The 16,768-nt window shown below is 43.7% G+C and overlaps 1 protein-coding gene across 3 annotated transcripts in view; it reads left to right on the plus strand.

Moving 5' to 3' along the window:
- The first annotated feature begins 3,744 nt into the window (after positions 1-3,744).
- SNCAIP (synuclein alpha interacting protein) overlaps positions 3,745-16,768 on the plus strand; it is a 91,685-nt gene continuing 78,661 nt past the window's right edge. For 2 of the 3 annotated variants that reach the window (XM_052778057.1, XM_052778059.1), the window contains exon 1: positions 3,747-3,960. The gene's annotated coding sequence lies outside the window, so the exon portion shown is untranslated. Of the gene's footprint in view, positions 3,961-16,768 lie in introns of all 3 variants that reach the window. The other variant, XM_052778058.1, reaches the window with a different exon arrangement.

Below are 16,768 nucleotides of genomic sequence, written 5' to 3' on the forward strand. Positions count from 1 at the left end.
ATCTAAGATGGTAGACTTATTCATTAGCATGCGTGTGGTACTGTTTGTCATGATCAAAGTGAAACAGTAAGTCAGTACTTCTAACAGCCTATGCAATGTTGTCATTCTCTTAGTCTAAGAGAATTATGCCTATACTTATATTTGCTATATTTTTACATGCTTTTCAGAATGAAAACATTTTTCCGAATTGAGTAAAATATTTGATATATTGTAGGGCAAACTGAAGGTAGGAAAAAATATGAACAATGTTTTTTGAAAGTTAGATGCAAGGTTAAATTGATCTGTGTCCCATTTATCTCCACCCAGAATCTGAAGGTAAAGGTAGGAACAATGCACCTGGTTTGGGCTCACTCTTTTGAAGGGAGTACACAAATTCTGTCATACTCTAAAAATGGTAGTTATTCTTACTGGTCCTCAAAGCTGAATGGGATTTTTTTTGTTTGTTTAAAGAGAACATCTAAGTGCCCTGATGACTGCTTTGAATGACTGTGAGTCATCATGGATCATCATATGATGAAGTTAAAGCTTGCTCTTTGTTACTTCAGGAGGTACACTTACTCTTTAATTGCTTGGGTTTGCTCAATGTGATACAGTTGGTGATGCTACTTGGTGGAGATGTCACACATCAACAGTCCAAGGTCACCATCTGGAAGTCCACAGGCTGCCTTTATATATGAAGTACTTTAAAAACCCTACACTTTTACCAACTGTTTAAGTTACCTGCACAGCAGAACACTGATTCCCAACCTTGCTGCTCTGAAAAAATTGGCAACATACTGTACCTTACTGGACTCATCTCTTCCAGTCTTCTGCTGCCTCCTTTCTATTTCTGCCCACATTTTCCATTGCAGGACTGCTGCACATTTCCAGGAAAAAGTGAAGAGGCATCAGAGTTGCTCCTCCACAGGAATAGAAAAGCTCCTGCAGGACATATCTCCATGAGCTTCGTGCCTTAACTAAAACGTGGTCGTGTCTTCATGAGTGGTATTATCAAGCACCACACTTTTAAAACTGTCTCAAGGTCATCTCTTAGGGGAGTTTCAAAAGTAATGGAGGGTTTTCTCTCATATTCATTAACATCGATGGATGTGATCACTGATGGATGATGCTGACCACCACGGCTCCTTGAAGGGGGCCACAGAATTCAGTTTTGCAAGTGCTGCTAGTCCACAGAAGATCTGTCTTTTCCCATGTGCATCCAACCATACACTGTGCAGTTCTGACGCAGATACCAGCCTTGGCTTCATCAAGTAGGAATACTGAGATTCAACAAACCATTAAATGATCCTGGAGAAAGGTTCTAGAAAAACAATGTGCAAGACATTTTCAAACCACTTTACTCCATTGGGAATAGGATTACCAATGAGGAGTTGTTTCTATTTCAGCAAAATTTTCTATCTGGTCACACAGTAAGAAGAGAGCTAGTGTTCTGTGATTTTATTTTAGACAAAAAATAATGACGGTGCCATGTAACTGGCAGTAAAAATCCATCCTGAAATTCTTACAAGAACTGAAGTTGTATATCATAATTCAGTTTTGTACAGCCATGTAGGCTAATCAGCACTTCTTATTCAAACAATATTTCCAGCAATGAGTTCAGAAGTAGATATATAAACAGGGTTATCAGCTCTAATTGAGATACTATCATACATAACACATACAAAGACACTTGGCAGGCTTTTATCTTACAAGCTGTATTTGCATATGGATGGTATTTATAGCCTCTAAATTAAAATAAGATTTTTTTGGTTTTGGTTTTTCATCAACGCTGTTCGTCAAGCAGGCCATACTCCTATATGACATTGTGTTCTGGAGCTGACCTGCATTCCTTTCAAACCATTTAATCACACACAGCTGACCAACATTCCTGTATAAAACCACCTAATCAAATGCGTTACAAATACCCCAAATGGTTAGTTAATCTCCATATATGTACAAGTGTGAAATGTGCAGTGTCCAAATATGCCCTTTCATAAAAGCAAATGACATAAAAGCAAAAGACGTTTCCAAAGTAAACCTCCCTCACCCCCCCCCCCCCCGCCCCAATCAGCACAGATATTTTTAAGGTGGTTAAGGTAGTATTGCTCCACGTAGTTGGCCTTGCACTTGAAGATTAGAATTCCCTGTAATTTGTATTCAAGCTGGTTTTCTACACATCTTAAAAATGTAATTTAAGAAGAAAGAAATAGAACAGCTTTCCACTACTGGGCAAGTATGTCAAATGAGCTGCAAAATATCTGAAAATGCATGATGCTGCAGCACCTAGATAGCTCAGGGAACACACCCCGGAGGACTGACTATATGTCCTTTCATCTCCAAGTCACTGGGTTCAGATGAAAAGCTTCTCAAGGTTGTTACTGTCTGAGGACCGTGTCTCAGGATTAAGCGGAATGAGTTATATTTTTATGTCCAGTAGCCACACTTTGATTAGCACTTTCACTAGAAATCCCTATAGGGAGGACAGAGACACACTGAGCTGGAAACTGAACTGTTTTCCCTGTTTCCAGAGATACTCGTCCAGAGCAGTGCTACATGCTGACTGGTGTGGGCACACTTGTGGTACTGCTGAGTGTGCTCTATGTGTTCCGTGGGCAATAGTTTTCCAAAATGCCAAACAAGCATAAGTTCACTTTAATTTCCTACATGCATCTTTTGGGATTTTGCAGTGTTTGTTCACGAGAGCAAATGAAATCTACAAAGTTCTGTGTTTGAAATGCAAAAGCACACAGAAGCAGGGGGAGATGGAAAGGTATATAAAGGGATACATTTAAGAGGCAGGATGGAAAATGTGCCGATGAACAGTGAGGGGGGAAAAAAAATTCCCTGTTAATGCTGTGAAAGCACGGCCCAGGACAGGCTAAATCACAAAGAAGAAAACCAGCCAAAGGTTCACTTCTCTGCTCTTCTCCTGTTGCCATCAGATGCCCCAGCGGCAGGGTGCTCCTCGGGCCGCAGCCCCCAGGGAGAGCCTGCGGGTTTCTGGCAGCCTTGCCAAGCGCTCAGAGCGGCGGGGTGCCAAGAGCACCCTTCGCAGCTCTGCTGACCTGCAGCACTCCGAGAGAGAACAAAGGTTTCTGGCCGGGGCAGGTGAGACCCGCTCAGCGGGAAGGTGGTCGAGGGTGCCACCGGCTCCATCCGCGTGAACCAGAGGGAAGTAGCGATGCTTTCCAGGTCTTAGAGCAGACCAAGGAAAAAAAAAAACAAACCCCCAAACACCAAAAAAACCCCAAACAAAAAAAAAAACCCAAACACCAACCCCAAACCTACCAAGTTTTTATTTTAAACAGATGTGAGCGGGTCGAACTGAGCACTTTCAGGTATTTTTGGTGCGGCGCAGTGCCACGCGCTTGGCATTTGGCACGGCGGCGCGGCAATTTCCGATGCCGCGGGCATCGCTTCACACGCGCGTAAAACCCGCGTGGGGTGCTGCCAGCAAGCGCCCCGGACACCCCGCGCCGGCAACCGCGGCCCCCATCGCCTCCGCGGGGGCCTCTTCTTCCCCTGCCCCGGGGGGGAAGAGGGGGGCGCCGCCGGTAGCGTCCGCCCGCCGCACCCCCCGCCGCCGCCGGTCACGTGTCAGCGCCCTCCGCGCCCCGAGACCGCGGAGCGCGGCGCGGGCGCGGCAGCATTGTGACGCAGCAGGCCTCCGCCGCGGCGGCGGGAGGAGGCGCGGGCGCGGCGCGGCGGGTGAGTGCCGCCGCCGGGAGCGCGCCGCCGGGCGGCCGGGGAGCCGAGTGCGCGGCGGAGCCGCCCCCCGCCCTGCCTCCCGGCCGCGGGCCGGTGGAAGGGCAGGGGCGGAGGGCGGGGCCGCGGGAGCCGGGCCGCTGCCTGAGCCGTGCCTGCACCGGCGGGGAGTGGCGGGGGGCGGCAGCCGAGAGGCGGCACCTGGGTCCTTCCCCCGTCTCCATCACCCCGCAGCTGCCGTGAAACGGCCGCGGCCGAGCGGCGCGGAGGGGTGAGGTGAGGCGAGGGGAGCGGAGCGGAGGGGAGGGGAGGGGAGGGGAACGGAACGGACCGGACGGGGGGCTTTGTTGCCGCCTCTGTCCCCCGGGGTGGCGGGAGGGGGGCGCGGAGCCGGGCCCGGGGTCCCCTGCGGGGGGGCACGGGGGGCGCGGGTAGCGCTGGAGACGCCCGGCGTGGTTGCGGGCTTTCCCCCGCCGGGCCGTCCCCGGGGAGGGCGGGAGCGGCGGTGCCCGGGCGGCGGGAGAGGCGGCCGGGGGGCGGGAGCGGGGTGTTGGGGGGGGGGGCGAGCCCCGGCCCCCGCCAGCCCGCCCCCGCCCCGGGGAAGTGCTTTCCGCATGAAATCAGGGCTGAACGCGGGGGGGGTTTATTGGGGCTGAGCACATACGTGATGTCAGCTCTGCGAAGTGCCGCTGCAAAACCCCTTGTAGCGCGGTGAAACGCGCTGACACCCGAAGCCGACGCAAATCTGCTTCTGCTCCTCTCGGAGCCGGGCGTCCCCGGCGGGCGGGCAGCCCTCAGCACCCTCCTGTCCCAGAGGGGTATGCCGAAATCTGGAAGAAAATCAAGTACGAGCTGCATGTTTGTAACTGTGGGGAAGAAAATGCGAAGTTGCCTGGTAAAAAAAATGCGCCTTGGCTTGTACTTGGGTCACTCCAAGATCGTGTTTTTGCAGCACCAGGAGTCAAACCTTCTTCATACCCGTATCAGTGAGCGGTTTTATGCGATCAAATGCAATTTATGTGAAGAAGAGCTCAAGGATCAGGTCCTGATGATACTGGATACAAACCAGCTCCTAAACAGTCTCAGTCTTCATTGTCAGTGTTATCACCTCATGGCACTTTCAATGGTTGGCTTAAAGCCACAGCTCTGAGAGGGATAATAATCAGTCACAACTGCTTCTCAAAAAGCCCCCCCAAAACACTGATAGTGCCTATGGTTCCATAGAAAATCTTGGAAGCATGGCCTCATTGTACACCTCAGCCATCCAACTGCAAAAGGTAACTAAAAAAGTTTTAAAAAAAATTACTCTGAAGCAAATCACTTGATTGTTGGACCCTTTGGGGATACTTAAATGGCTGAAGAAAGGGGATACAAAGGTAGCATAGGAAAATCAAAATTACTTTGTATCTTGTGCAAATAGCTCTGATCCTGCAGCCAAGAATTATGTTGAATGATGTGCATGTGTTTAAGCATTGGGCAACATGCTGTAGCAGACTTTCATAGTGTCCAGCCCTTACTGAATTTAGTAGGTATATGTACTGCGTGTACTCCCAATGAGCCATAAATAATATGATCCGTTGCCTTACTACCACCCATAAACAGGAGCTTCTTCACCCTAAAGTCCTCTGCAATTAGCTCATGGGCTACCTGGTGAGCCTCTTCTCTCTTCATACTGCTAAGCCTGTGAGTATTCCTGGTGCTATATTGGAGCCATATTTTGTAGATTTTGCACCTAAACTGGAAACCTGGTCTTGAGATCAGGCATGAGGCATCGTTCAAGAGGGAGTTCAAACACAGTGAGAAGGGCTTTTCATGTGAATAAAAACAATTAGAATGTGACCTGTCCAGTTGTCAAGAAGAAACTTGCCTTGCCGCTATAGTTATAGTTACAAAATTGTATGGTAACCTTTCCTTTAGGTATTCCTTCAGTTAACGCAGAGGCATAGTGCCCATGCCTGGTGTGAAAAGGCTCCCTTTGTAAGATGTGGTATGTTTCATTTCTGTGTGGTTTTGTGTGTCAAAGACTGACTTATGCAAACTGACTGTTCCACTTCACCCAGTCACTAATGGTATCTTAAACCAGCAGTTCAGTCATCTTTCAGATCTTTGTGATTTCTGGTCTGTGTCATTGACTTAATGTGCTGCAGAAAGCAAATGTGGCTTGTAGCTTGTTGAAAAAGTGGGTAAAATAGAATTGTATCAGAGGAAGGGGCCAGTGAAGAGGAGCCTGTTAAAAAAGCTCCTTGTGTGAGAGAATAGCCCAATGCGGGCTACTCAAAATACTTTAAGTGGCGTTTTGTCATAAGGAGATGGGCAGTTTTTCCGGTAAGGAAGTCCTATAGAAGGTAGTAAATTATATTAGATAGAAACTGCTCCTCCTCTTAATGTTTTTTCTCTAATGACAGTGACGTGGTAAGTATGACATGATTTCTTTGGGGCCAGCGTCTGAGTTTACAAAGAGCTGTATGTAAAAGGACTGGTTGGACAAGGTGACTGAGTGGTACCTTTGGAGATGCAGTCCCTCCCCCGAGTACTGTGAATAAGTGATAGGTCGCTTTGCATTTATTTTTTTTGTGATTGAAAAACCCTAATCCCAAATATCTACACATTTTGTAACCATTTTTTGACAAGGCATCTGCAGAGCTTCAAGAAACTAGTAAGTGGCTCTTATTGCCCCTCTGCTTCCCAAATGTCTGTTCTTGCCGGGGGCTGAAACCTGTCCCCATGCGAACTTCATAGGTGCCAGAAGTCTTCTTCCTACACATACTTGAGGTGGAGTACCACCCGCGCTGGTACAGCTCTCCCTTTTGCACGGTCCTCTTCCAGAATGTCCCAGGCCCCTGTTGTCTCTACACCCACAGCAGCTCCATCCTGCTTGGACTCTTGCCTGATTAAAACCAGGAAGGGGAAAGTGTGACAGATGTGCTGTGGCCGCTCTAGTTTCTACCCTCTGAATTGGAGACATGCAGGTAGTGCTGCCTCCATGCTGTGATGAGGTGCCAGCAAGAAAGGGGAGCACACAGCCAGAGGCAGCCCAGTGTGGGGGAACTCGACCGTCACAGACAGCAGCACAAAAGTTGCGTTGGCAGTAGTGCAGGCATGCTGGTACTCATAGTTGTGGCATCATTTGGTGTCCTGTATGCGTGGAGTCGTGATGCTGCACCTCACAAGCACAAAGACCAATAGTTCCAGCAGCCTTTGTGGGATGCAGCATGTTATCTCCTCATACCTGGTTTTTAAATGTTTCAGCTGACTAGATGGGATGTGCAGCAGAGCTTTATTTCCACCTGTCTGTCTCTGACTACCTGCATGAAGCTCCAGAGGCAACCCATGAATCACAAGCATGGTTACAGGAGCAAGGAGGGGAACAGAAGGGAACAATTACCATTTTTATTTCAGTTTTATTAGAATAAACCTACACCTATTTCAGGTTACAGTTGAAGGTAAAATGCTAGGAGGAGAATATTCTTATCCTTCCTTGTGCAGCCATGTTAATTAATGCTAAGTAAAATAAAGAAAAGTTCATATTTTTCAGGTGAAACTCTTTGTAAGGAACCCATTTGCCAATGCTTTACTGTATATTGCTTAGAAAATACAGTGATTTTGTACAGTTGAAATGTAAATGTTCATTGTCAAGATGAAAAATACATTAAAACAAGTTGAGAAGTATTGGATTTTGGAAGGGGAAGTAGTTGTTCTTTTCAACAGTTGTCAGAATAGGACCATAATTAAACTAAAGGAAATAATGCTTAGATAATTGGCAAGAGGACTTGGAGGGGTGTTGTATCCAATGCTCTCTCTTTTTCTGGCAGATCTGTCTGTTTCTCAAAGGAGGCAGAGAAGATAGGCTTACATGGAGCAGGTGCATAGTAAACACAAGGGAATTTCTCTTTAAATGCAAATGTGGTTGTATGATAGATTTATATGCACAGTGGAACCGTTGGAAACAAGAGAAGAGAACATATGCATCAGATACCTTATTGATTTAAGGTCCCAAAAAAGTTTTTAACTCAGGGGAAAAAAGTAGTTAATTAATTATTGTGGTAGAAACATCACCTGCTGCTTACCTGTCTAAGGTGGAGCTGTAGTTTCATCTTCTAAGATAAAGCTCCAAGTGATTCAGAGGTCTGAAGATCTTGGAGGTATCAAAGAGAAGTACAATTCAGCTGTCATAGTTCAGCAGTTGGGGCAATCATTCATTAGGTATATTTTCTTGTAACTAGGTATATTTTCTTGTATGTTAAGGAACAATTTACAAAAGCTTATTTTGAATATGAATGTGGTTGATTTGCACTTTATAAATAATTATTGAGTAAAGCTTGAAAATATATTTTTCTGGTTAAAACGTAACAGTAGGTTTGTAAGGTTTTCTGTAAGCATTTCCTTTTCAGTTCCGTTTCCTCCCCAGTTCTTGTTTGCAGTCAAACTGCTGGCATGTTCTTTGTTTATACCAGAGAAAAAGGCATTGTTTCACTTATCTTTTAAACTCAATACAATGTATTACCTGACCTCTCCTTGTATATAAATCCTCCCCCCCTCTCCCCCCATCTGTTTCATTGTTACTGTATCAATCTGGAACTTACCATTTAAAATGAAATTCTAATCAGGAACTTAACACTTCCCTTCAACACCCCCCCCCCTCCATTTTAGCAAACTTGTTTACATCTGTAAGTAAAAATCAGGCTGTGCTGCATAACTTTCTCACATGTGCATGACGGGTATGCACATGATTATGATTTGAAGCTACACTGCTCTCCTTTTGCAGGATCTGGCCATACTGACTGGCATTTTTCTTAAGAAATAGGAAATACCTTTAACTATACAGACTAACAACATATAACTGCTGGCATGTTTATAAGTGCATGTACATAGCTCATGTTCTCTTTTACTAAAATATGACTATAAATATTCTGCCTTCTGTATGCTACGCTGTTCAGTTCCAGTTGAGTCACAGTAGTAAATTTATGAAGAGCCCCAGAATTGCTTTTGAATTGCCTCAAGATTTTAAATATTGAAGTTGTCAGCATGGCGAGAGATTTATTTGAATATTTGTAAATGCTGTGTCCAAGATGTTTTTAAAAACAAAAACCAAACAAACAAACAAAATAAAGCAGAATAAAACTGGGGAATATAGTACACACAGAAGTAGAAGAGTGCTAGCAAGGTAAATAAGCTGCATGTCACATTCCCTGACCCACACCTCTGTTGTGCTCAGTCTAAGTATATCCATTTATCCTCTTGTACATTCAGAGAGTCTTAAGGTATGTGTCCTAATTATGTTAAATATTAGGATATTATCATTTTGCTAACTTGTAAGTTGAGCACTGGATAAAGCACAATATTTGTGCTTGTTGCTAAGACATGGGAAAAAACTTATCTTGAGTTACCAAATGTAATCACCAGGAAATTGAGTTATACTTACATCATTAATTATTTGCTTTTCATTAACCTAAACCAGATTTTAAATTAGAGGTAAAGGAATTTAGGCAGCTAAATGTAAGCAACTTTGAATAAATACTGTAAACTTGAACTCCACCAATGCTTTTCACTTCATATCTGCAGAATCATAGTTACCTGGGCTCCTTGACTAACATTGTTCATGTTTAAGTTAATGGGCATCCTTGTGGTAGATGTGAATGGAGTGAGGCAGTGTACCCATGGAACAAGCAACAGACTAGAAAAAGGAGGATTCAGCTTTTCACAGTCCTTTTGAATATAATATATCCTATAACATCTTGATGTGATACTTGCTTAAAGCAATTTGATAGCATAATTTTTAGGAGGCTGAGTTTGTTTGTATTACTCTGTATATACATCTTTGTATTAGTTATTTGCATATGGCATTTTAAGTTTTCCATAGTGTCGTGGTTTAACCCCATCCAGCAACTAATTCCCACACAGCCACTCGCTCACTACCCCATGGCAGGATGGGGGAGAGAACTGGAAGAGTAACAGTGAGAAAACTCATGGGTTGACGTAAAGACAGTTTAATAGTTAAAGTATTACTTACTGTTCAGCATTATGAATCTGCTACTGGTAAATATGACACAAATTTAGCAGTTATCTCGGCTGCTTGGTAGTGCTTTCAAAAGTATTGATAAAGTCAGTCTAATGGGTAGGTTTTTCACACCATACTTGGTGACTTCAGCTGTCATTCTCCAAGACTGAACAGAGAGCAATTAAACTCTTGCCCATCTCCTTACAGTTGTTCTTGAGGGTCACAGATGAAGCACATTAGCAAACAGCATAATGGAGATCGTATTTCTGCTCTTTACTGTGATGCTTCATATGTGGAGGAGTTAACTGTTGTCTCTCTGCACTTCCTAGTAAAGCACTTCACAAATTGGATCTGAGATGAAATGGCTGGAGCAGCACTGCCCAATAACTGGAGGTTTAGCTGTGACTGAGTGCTGAGATGCCCATGTCTGGATAGCGAAGTGGAGCATGCCTGTGCACATGCTTAGGGTTTCCACAGAGAGACAGGCAGCAGCACAGGATTTTTATCCTTGTGCCCAGAACTTTCTGTATATCGCTAGCTCTCTTCTTCCCACAGTAAATTAGCCTGTATGTAATTCCTGCTGCTGTGATCCAATTCCTACCTGAACTTTAATTGTCTGAGTCAACACTAGCTTGTGTAGCTTTATACTCTCCTCATAAGGCAGCTAAGCGTGCTGAAGAACTGCATTCCTTCTCCACTTGTCTTCTGGTTGCGATTTAACGAAATGCACACAAAATCTCCCTGGAGTGAATCATTCATTATGCAGTCAGTTTAAGAACGTGCATAAATCACTTTTGTCACTTGCTGGACAAATGGTAGTAAGCCATCCTTGAGAGGATGTAGTGTCTGTAGTAGTTTGTAGTTTGTAGCTAGTAGAGGATGTAGTGTTGCAGTGATACAGCAAACCACTGTTTGAGGGGAAGAGGTCCTGAATTTGAAGGACTTTTATCAGCTCCTGGGTTTCTGCATCACAGTAAGTTCTGCCTCTGGTAGCAGCAGTAGTGGATGAAGGCATTGTTGGTATCTTGATGTTCTTCTGAAATAAGTGGCCTTGAAACAGTAGATAACTAATGTGTCTGCTTAGGCTGGGGTTTCGGCATCTGGCCTTAGTACTTTTATGAAGAGGAATGGGTGCCATTTACACGTAGCACGGTTGCCTCCAGCTGCTTGTAGAGCGTAACAGTGTCTCTTTGTTAGAGAGTAAAGCTGGGTGGGTCACTGTACCTGAAGGATCAGGTTAATCTGGCCTGACTCTGTGAATCCTCACAGGAAAGGCCAACCCACATGTGTTACAGTGTCCTCCAGGAGTAAAAGGGAAGAGGGTAGTGTAGAGGGAGGAACTAGCCCAGCTAATATAATTTAGCAAAATGGACACTCTCGCCAGCATGTGTTCCTCATCAGTTCCCATATGCTTTATGGTATGTTCCCAGGCTTTGCTTTTTGCAAATGCAGTTTTTAGATGAACATATCTACAGTAGCACTATTTCTGGAGGTGTCTACACTGCAATCCAGTAGTGTGATTGCAGGACATGCAGACAGATCTGTACTAGCTTTGATCTACATGTGATGTGAAGACATGCCAGCCTAGACTTGAGAGGTCTGTCCAAGCCTTCTGCACAGATTGTTAAGCCATGCTGAAGTCTGCTTTCATCTGTCTTCACTGCTATTTTTAACTGTGCTATATAGATTAGCACTGCCGTGGATACTCCTATACACGCCGACATAAATTCACGACTGCGTGCCCACTGCTTTCCTACAATGTTGTCTGTCGATGCTCTGCATCTGGGTGTGCATCCCTTATTCTTTGTACTGAGACAGTCTAGTTTTCTTTTGCACTGAGTTTAGTTTGTTATTTCACCACTTAATTCCCCTCTGTAAGGAATTATAGAAAGGGCAATGGAGTGTAGGAGAGACTTCTGGCAATTTTCCACTCCAAAATTTCATTTTATAGTCTCTATTCCAAGTTTGATTGTTAAGCTCAGCCTTAAAGAACCTCCAGATCCAGGCCAAACACATTTTTGCAAGTGTTAAAATCCGGATGAGAGAGCAGGCTGATGGAGCAATGTTAGAAAGTTGGCATTTTAAAATGTTCTTCATGAAAGCGTTGAATCCAGAGCGCAATTATGTGAAAAAAAATTGTGAAATTATAGGAAAAATATCAGCAAGGACAGTAAGGTGGTTATCATGTATAAAACACAGTACAACTTCATATTAAAAGGATTTGAATGTATTTTTAAGAGAAGTAATGTGTATGGGTTTTTAACATTTCAATGAAGAGCACTGCACTGCTAAGAGTTTCTTGTTGTTTTGTTTTGGTTTTTATTTTGTTTTGCTTTTTTTTTTTTAAATGGATGTAATAAGGGTTATTTTTGCTTTGTCAGTCAGATTAATTTTTAAGTTACTCCACAGTCTTGTCAATGAAGTATGCTTCTAATTATGGTACCACGTTGTAAGAGTGAAGTTTGACAACAACAACTATAATTGCACGTCAAATTTTAGTATTTTTTATTCAGGAATAGACTTTCCCTTCCTCATTAAAAACCAACCAACCAAAGAAGCAAACAAACAAAACCACAGAAAACAGCAAAACTGATCTGTATCTAAGGATATAGTCTGAAAAGATCTGTTGAGTATCCGACTTTCTTGCTGTGCAATTTTCATGCTATTTAACAAAGACAAGGGAGAAAACATGGCTTGAAAATTGAAGTTAGGACATAAAAAGATGAATTCATGCAATTTTTTTCATGCTACAAAAATATTTCACATAAAAGTGAGTACTGTCAAACAAAGAGGAATACGAAATAGACTAACAAGGCATATGTTTCTGTGACATGAGACACACTGTAGAGGAGGAAGGTGAAGCTGAGCTTTTCAGTTGGTGGAATGTTGCAGCTTACTTACCTGCCAAGAAAATATTTTATTTCTAGATAAATGGTTAAACTGAAATAAATAAAATGTTCCATCATCTTTCCTTAAACAGTTCTTCAAAAAAAGTATTTCTTATGACTGTCCTTGGCACCTTTCTGAGGAAAAAGAACAGCCTTGGTACACCAAACAGAGCAAAAGAATGCAAGCACATACCAGCTAAGCCTGGTTCTAGCACCACATGGTCTTGAATAAATTGTCTAACTCCTTTCACTTACCTGCCTGTAAAATGAGAAGAAAATGTATTAGGGAACTGCAGTAGCAGAATTGTCAATAGCAACATCCTTTTGTAATATGGAGTTCTAACAGTGTCTAATATTTTTCATTATGAAAAAGATTCATCCTTTTCCTGAACAGCTCTAGCACCTTCATAATTTGAAGGTGCTAGAGGTTGAGTGTATCTCCTGTGGTGTACTTAGTCTTCCTCAGTCCCCTCAGAGGTCCTGCATAATGCTACGGGAGCCCTTCTACAGGACTGTGCTCTACACAGATAGTTTGTTGTGTGCTGGAAGTGGAGAACTCGATGTCTTCTTTTGGTTGAAGATCCATGAAAAAAAAAAAAAAAGCCATCATTAGAAATTACATGAATAGCTAAAAGATTTGTGACAATTATGAAGTCAGGTGTTTTTAAATTAAAAAAATGGGAAAGCCACTTCGTGCTGTCCTTGTCCTTCCCCTTTTTGGTAGGTTGCCTGGTGGGCAGGGATGTTTAGCAGATATCCTTGGCTCATTTGCTAATGGAGCTGGGAGGCACATAGATGACAGGGTAGAGAAATGATGTGGGGGACCTGGTTACACAGCACATGGAAAAGGTGGAAGTACTGAATGCCGCCTTTGCCTCAGTCTTTACTAGCAAGACTGGCCTTTGGTGGGGGAAGGTTGGAGCAAGGAAGATGTACACTTGGTGGAAGAGGATCAGGACAGGGAATACTTCAGCAAACTGGACATACGTAAATCCATGAGCCCTGATGGGATGCACCCATGAGTGCCGAGGGAGCTGGCAGATGTCATTGTGAGGCCACTCTCAACAGTCTTTGATCAATCATGGTGACTGGGAGAAGTACCTCAAGACTGGAGGAAAGCAAATGTCATCCCCCATCTTCAAGAACAGCAAGAAGGAGGACCCAGGGAACTACAGGCCAGTCAGCCTCACCTCAATCCCTGGGAGGATACTGCAGCAGCTAATCCTGGAAACCATTTCCAGGCACATGAAGGACCAGAAAATCAGCAGTAGTAGTTGGCGCGGGGGGGGGGGGAAGTCATGCTTGACCAACTTGATAAACTTCTGTCATGAAAAGTTTAGCCTGGTAGATGAGGGGAGAGCTGTGGATGGTGTCTACCTAGGCTTCACTGAGGCCTTTGACACTCTCTCCCATAAGATCTTCACAGAGAAGCTGTTTATGTGTGGGCTGGATGAGCAGGCAGTGAGGTGGATTGAAAACTGTCTGTATGGTCAGGTCCAGAGGGTCGTGACCAGTGGAACAAAGTCTAGTTGGACACCAGTGACTAGCAGTGTACCCCGGGGTAAAATCTGGGTCCAGTCCTGTTTAACATCATCATTAATGATCTGGATGATGGGGCAGAGTGCACCCTCAGCAAGTTTGCAGGTGACACAAAACTGGGAGGAGTGGCTGGTATGCCAGAGGGTCATGCTGCCAACCAGAGGGACCTCAACAGGCTGCAGAATTGGGCTAACAGTAACCTCAGGTTACTGCACTGAAGTGCAAAGCCCTGCACCTGGGAAGGAACAACCCCATGCACCAATATATGCTGAGAAAGCTGGAAAGCAGCTTGGCAGAAAAGGACCTAGGGACACCAGGTTGAACATGAGCTAGCAATGTGCCCTTTTGGCAAAGGCAGTAAACGGTATCCTGGGCTGCATTGGACAGAGTATGTCCAGCAAGTTGAGGAAGGTGATCCTTCCCTGTACTCAACACTAGTGAGGCTATGTCTGGAGTACTCTGTGGAGTGCTGGGCTCCCCAGTACGAGTGAGACATGGACATGCTGGAGACAGTCCAGCAAAGGGCCACAAAAATGTGTAAGAGATTGGAGCATTTCACATGAGAAAAGACTGAGACATCTGGGACTGTTCAGACTGGAGAACAAAGGCTCAGGGGGAGATCTCATCAATATGTATAAATACCTGCAGGGAGGGTGCAAGGAGGATGGAGCCAGGCTCTTTCCAGTGGTGCCCAGTGACAGGACCAGACGCAATGGGCACAAACTGAAACACAGGAGGTTCCCTCTGAACATCAGGAAGCAGTTTTCACTGTGAGGATGACTGGCACAGGTTGCCCAGGGAGGTGGTAGAGTCTCCATCCTTGGAGATATTCAAAAGCTGCCTGGACACAGTCCTGGGCAACTGGTTCTCACTGATGCTGCTTGAGCATGGGTTGAACCAGATGACCTCCAGAGGTCCTTTCCAACCTCAACTGTTCTATGATTCTATGAAGCCCTGTGAAAAGAAGAGACATCATCATAATTAATATGGACAAGGCAACACTGACTAGCCTGTGTCTCTGCCTCTGTGATGGTGGCCGTGTGTGGTGCTCAGCATGAAACCCAAACCATTATATAGCAGGTAGCCATGAAAGCTGTGTGCTTTCACATTTATATTGTCTACATTGAGCCTTTTGGCAACTGATATGTAGAAGAAATTAACTGCAGTGAGAGCTGTCTCCCGCCTGTGGCAGTGATCAATGCAGTCTGGAGATAAGGACAGATATGAAGGTACTCCCATGTGCTGTTTCTGATCCTGGCCCTTCTGCTGTGTTGTTCTGTGGCTTCCCATAAGTCCCTTTGTTTCCAATTTCTGGATGGGGATAATAATGCTTTCTTATCTTGTAATCGACATTGTGAATGAATTAATGAATGTTTGTGAAACACTTGGACAATACTGATGAACATCCTTGAAAAAGCAGTAAGGATATAAATGATCTTCCATTCACTATAGGGCTTAGACAGACTAAAATAAATATGATTTAGACTAGCTAAATGCTGGATGGGGGAAAACAAGAAATAGAAATAGCCACCTGATATTTCTGAGTAGTTTTTGTTGTGCCCTGCGTGAGGTAGATATCCTTTTGTAAAACATTACAGTGTGATCCTCCAGTTAGATTCTGTATGAAAATCAGTACAAGCAAATAAATGCCCCCATGCATAACTTATTTTAACATTGTAGTTTTTGATGTAGTGAGGTTTATTTCTTTGGCATAGTTTCAAAAATGTAGTTCAATTTTTGTAAAGGTTTTTAGGAATCTCTGAAAGAAAACATTACAAAATTACAGCTTAAAATGATATTACTACTTCAATAGTTGGCATTTCTGCCATCATCTCGTCCCACACTTTTGTTAAAGCACTGATATCTGTACAACTGAGGGCTAATATTCCGTCATATCTGCTGCCTATATTATTTAAAACAAATGGTATTGGATAGCAGTACTCTACGTAGGATAGCATTGTATAACTGCAGAAGTGCAGTTGCAGTCTATTTCTGATTTCTCATTTCTCAAATGAAAAAATAATGACAGTTTCAGAAGACTACATTCTGATCACGGGCACAGATGTCTCTCAAGAATAATTTAGCTGTTCTTCACTGAATTTTCCACTTTCCACCAAACTTTAACTGAAATAAAAAGTTCTTGTTTGACAATGCTTAAATTTAAAGTAGTTTACACTGTTTAACTCCTAAGAATTTTTGCAAACAACATCATAGGCTATGTCTACTGAATAAGGTATGAAAAATTGTCATGTTTTTGGCCTTTCTTCATTTTAATTTTATCAAAATAAAGATATTTGCATAGATGTTAATGATCAAATGCCATTGCTAATTATGAGAAAAGTTGATATTTGCAGTAAAATTGTTAAATGTTTTTTAATAGTATTTGTTTGCTTTAAAATTCAATACCTGTAATATATGCATACAGTCAAATTTGTATGACTCATCAAGTAGTCTCAAATGAAAGTGGGCTGGTCTGAATGACAAGGAGAGTGAGTTCTTGTGAGTGATGTTTTGAATTCAGGGTTAGTTTTTTGGCCCATGGCCACAAAATGTGCTGTGTGTTGTGGCCTGCCTAAGGCTGACTCACGTACCTAATGGCAGTGTAATGCTGGTTACCCACTGGTGCCCCAGATCCTGACTGTGAATAAAGCCCACTTTG

Source organism: Harpia harpyja, chromosome Z (genome assembly GCF_026419915.1).
Source record: "Harpia harpyja isolate bHarHar1 chromosome Z, bHarHar1 primary haplotype, whole genome shotgun sequence".
Classification (NCBI taxonomy): Eukaryota; Metazoa; Chordata; class Aves; order Accipitriformes; family Accipitridae; genus Harpia; species Harpia harpyja.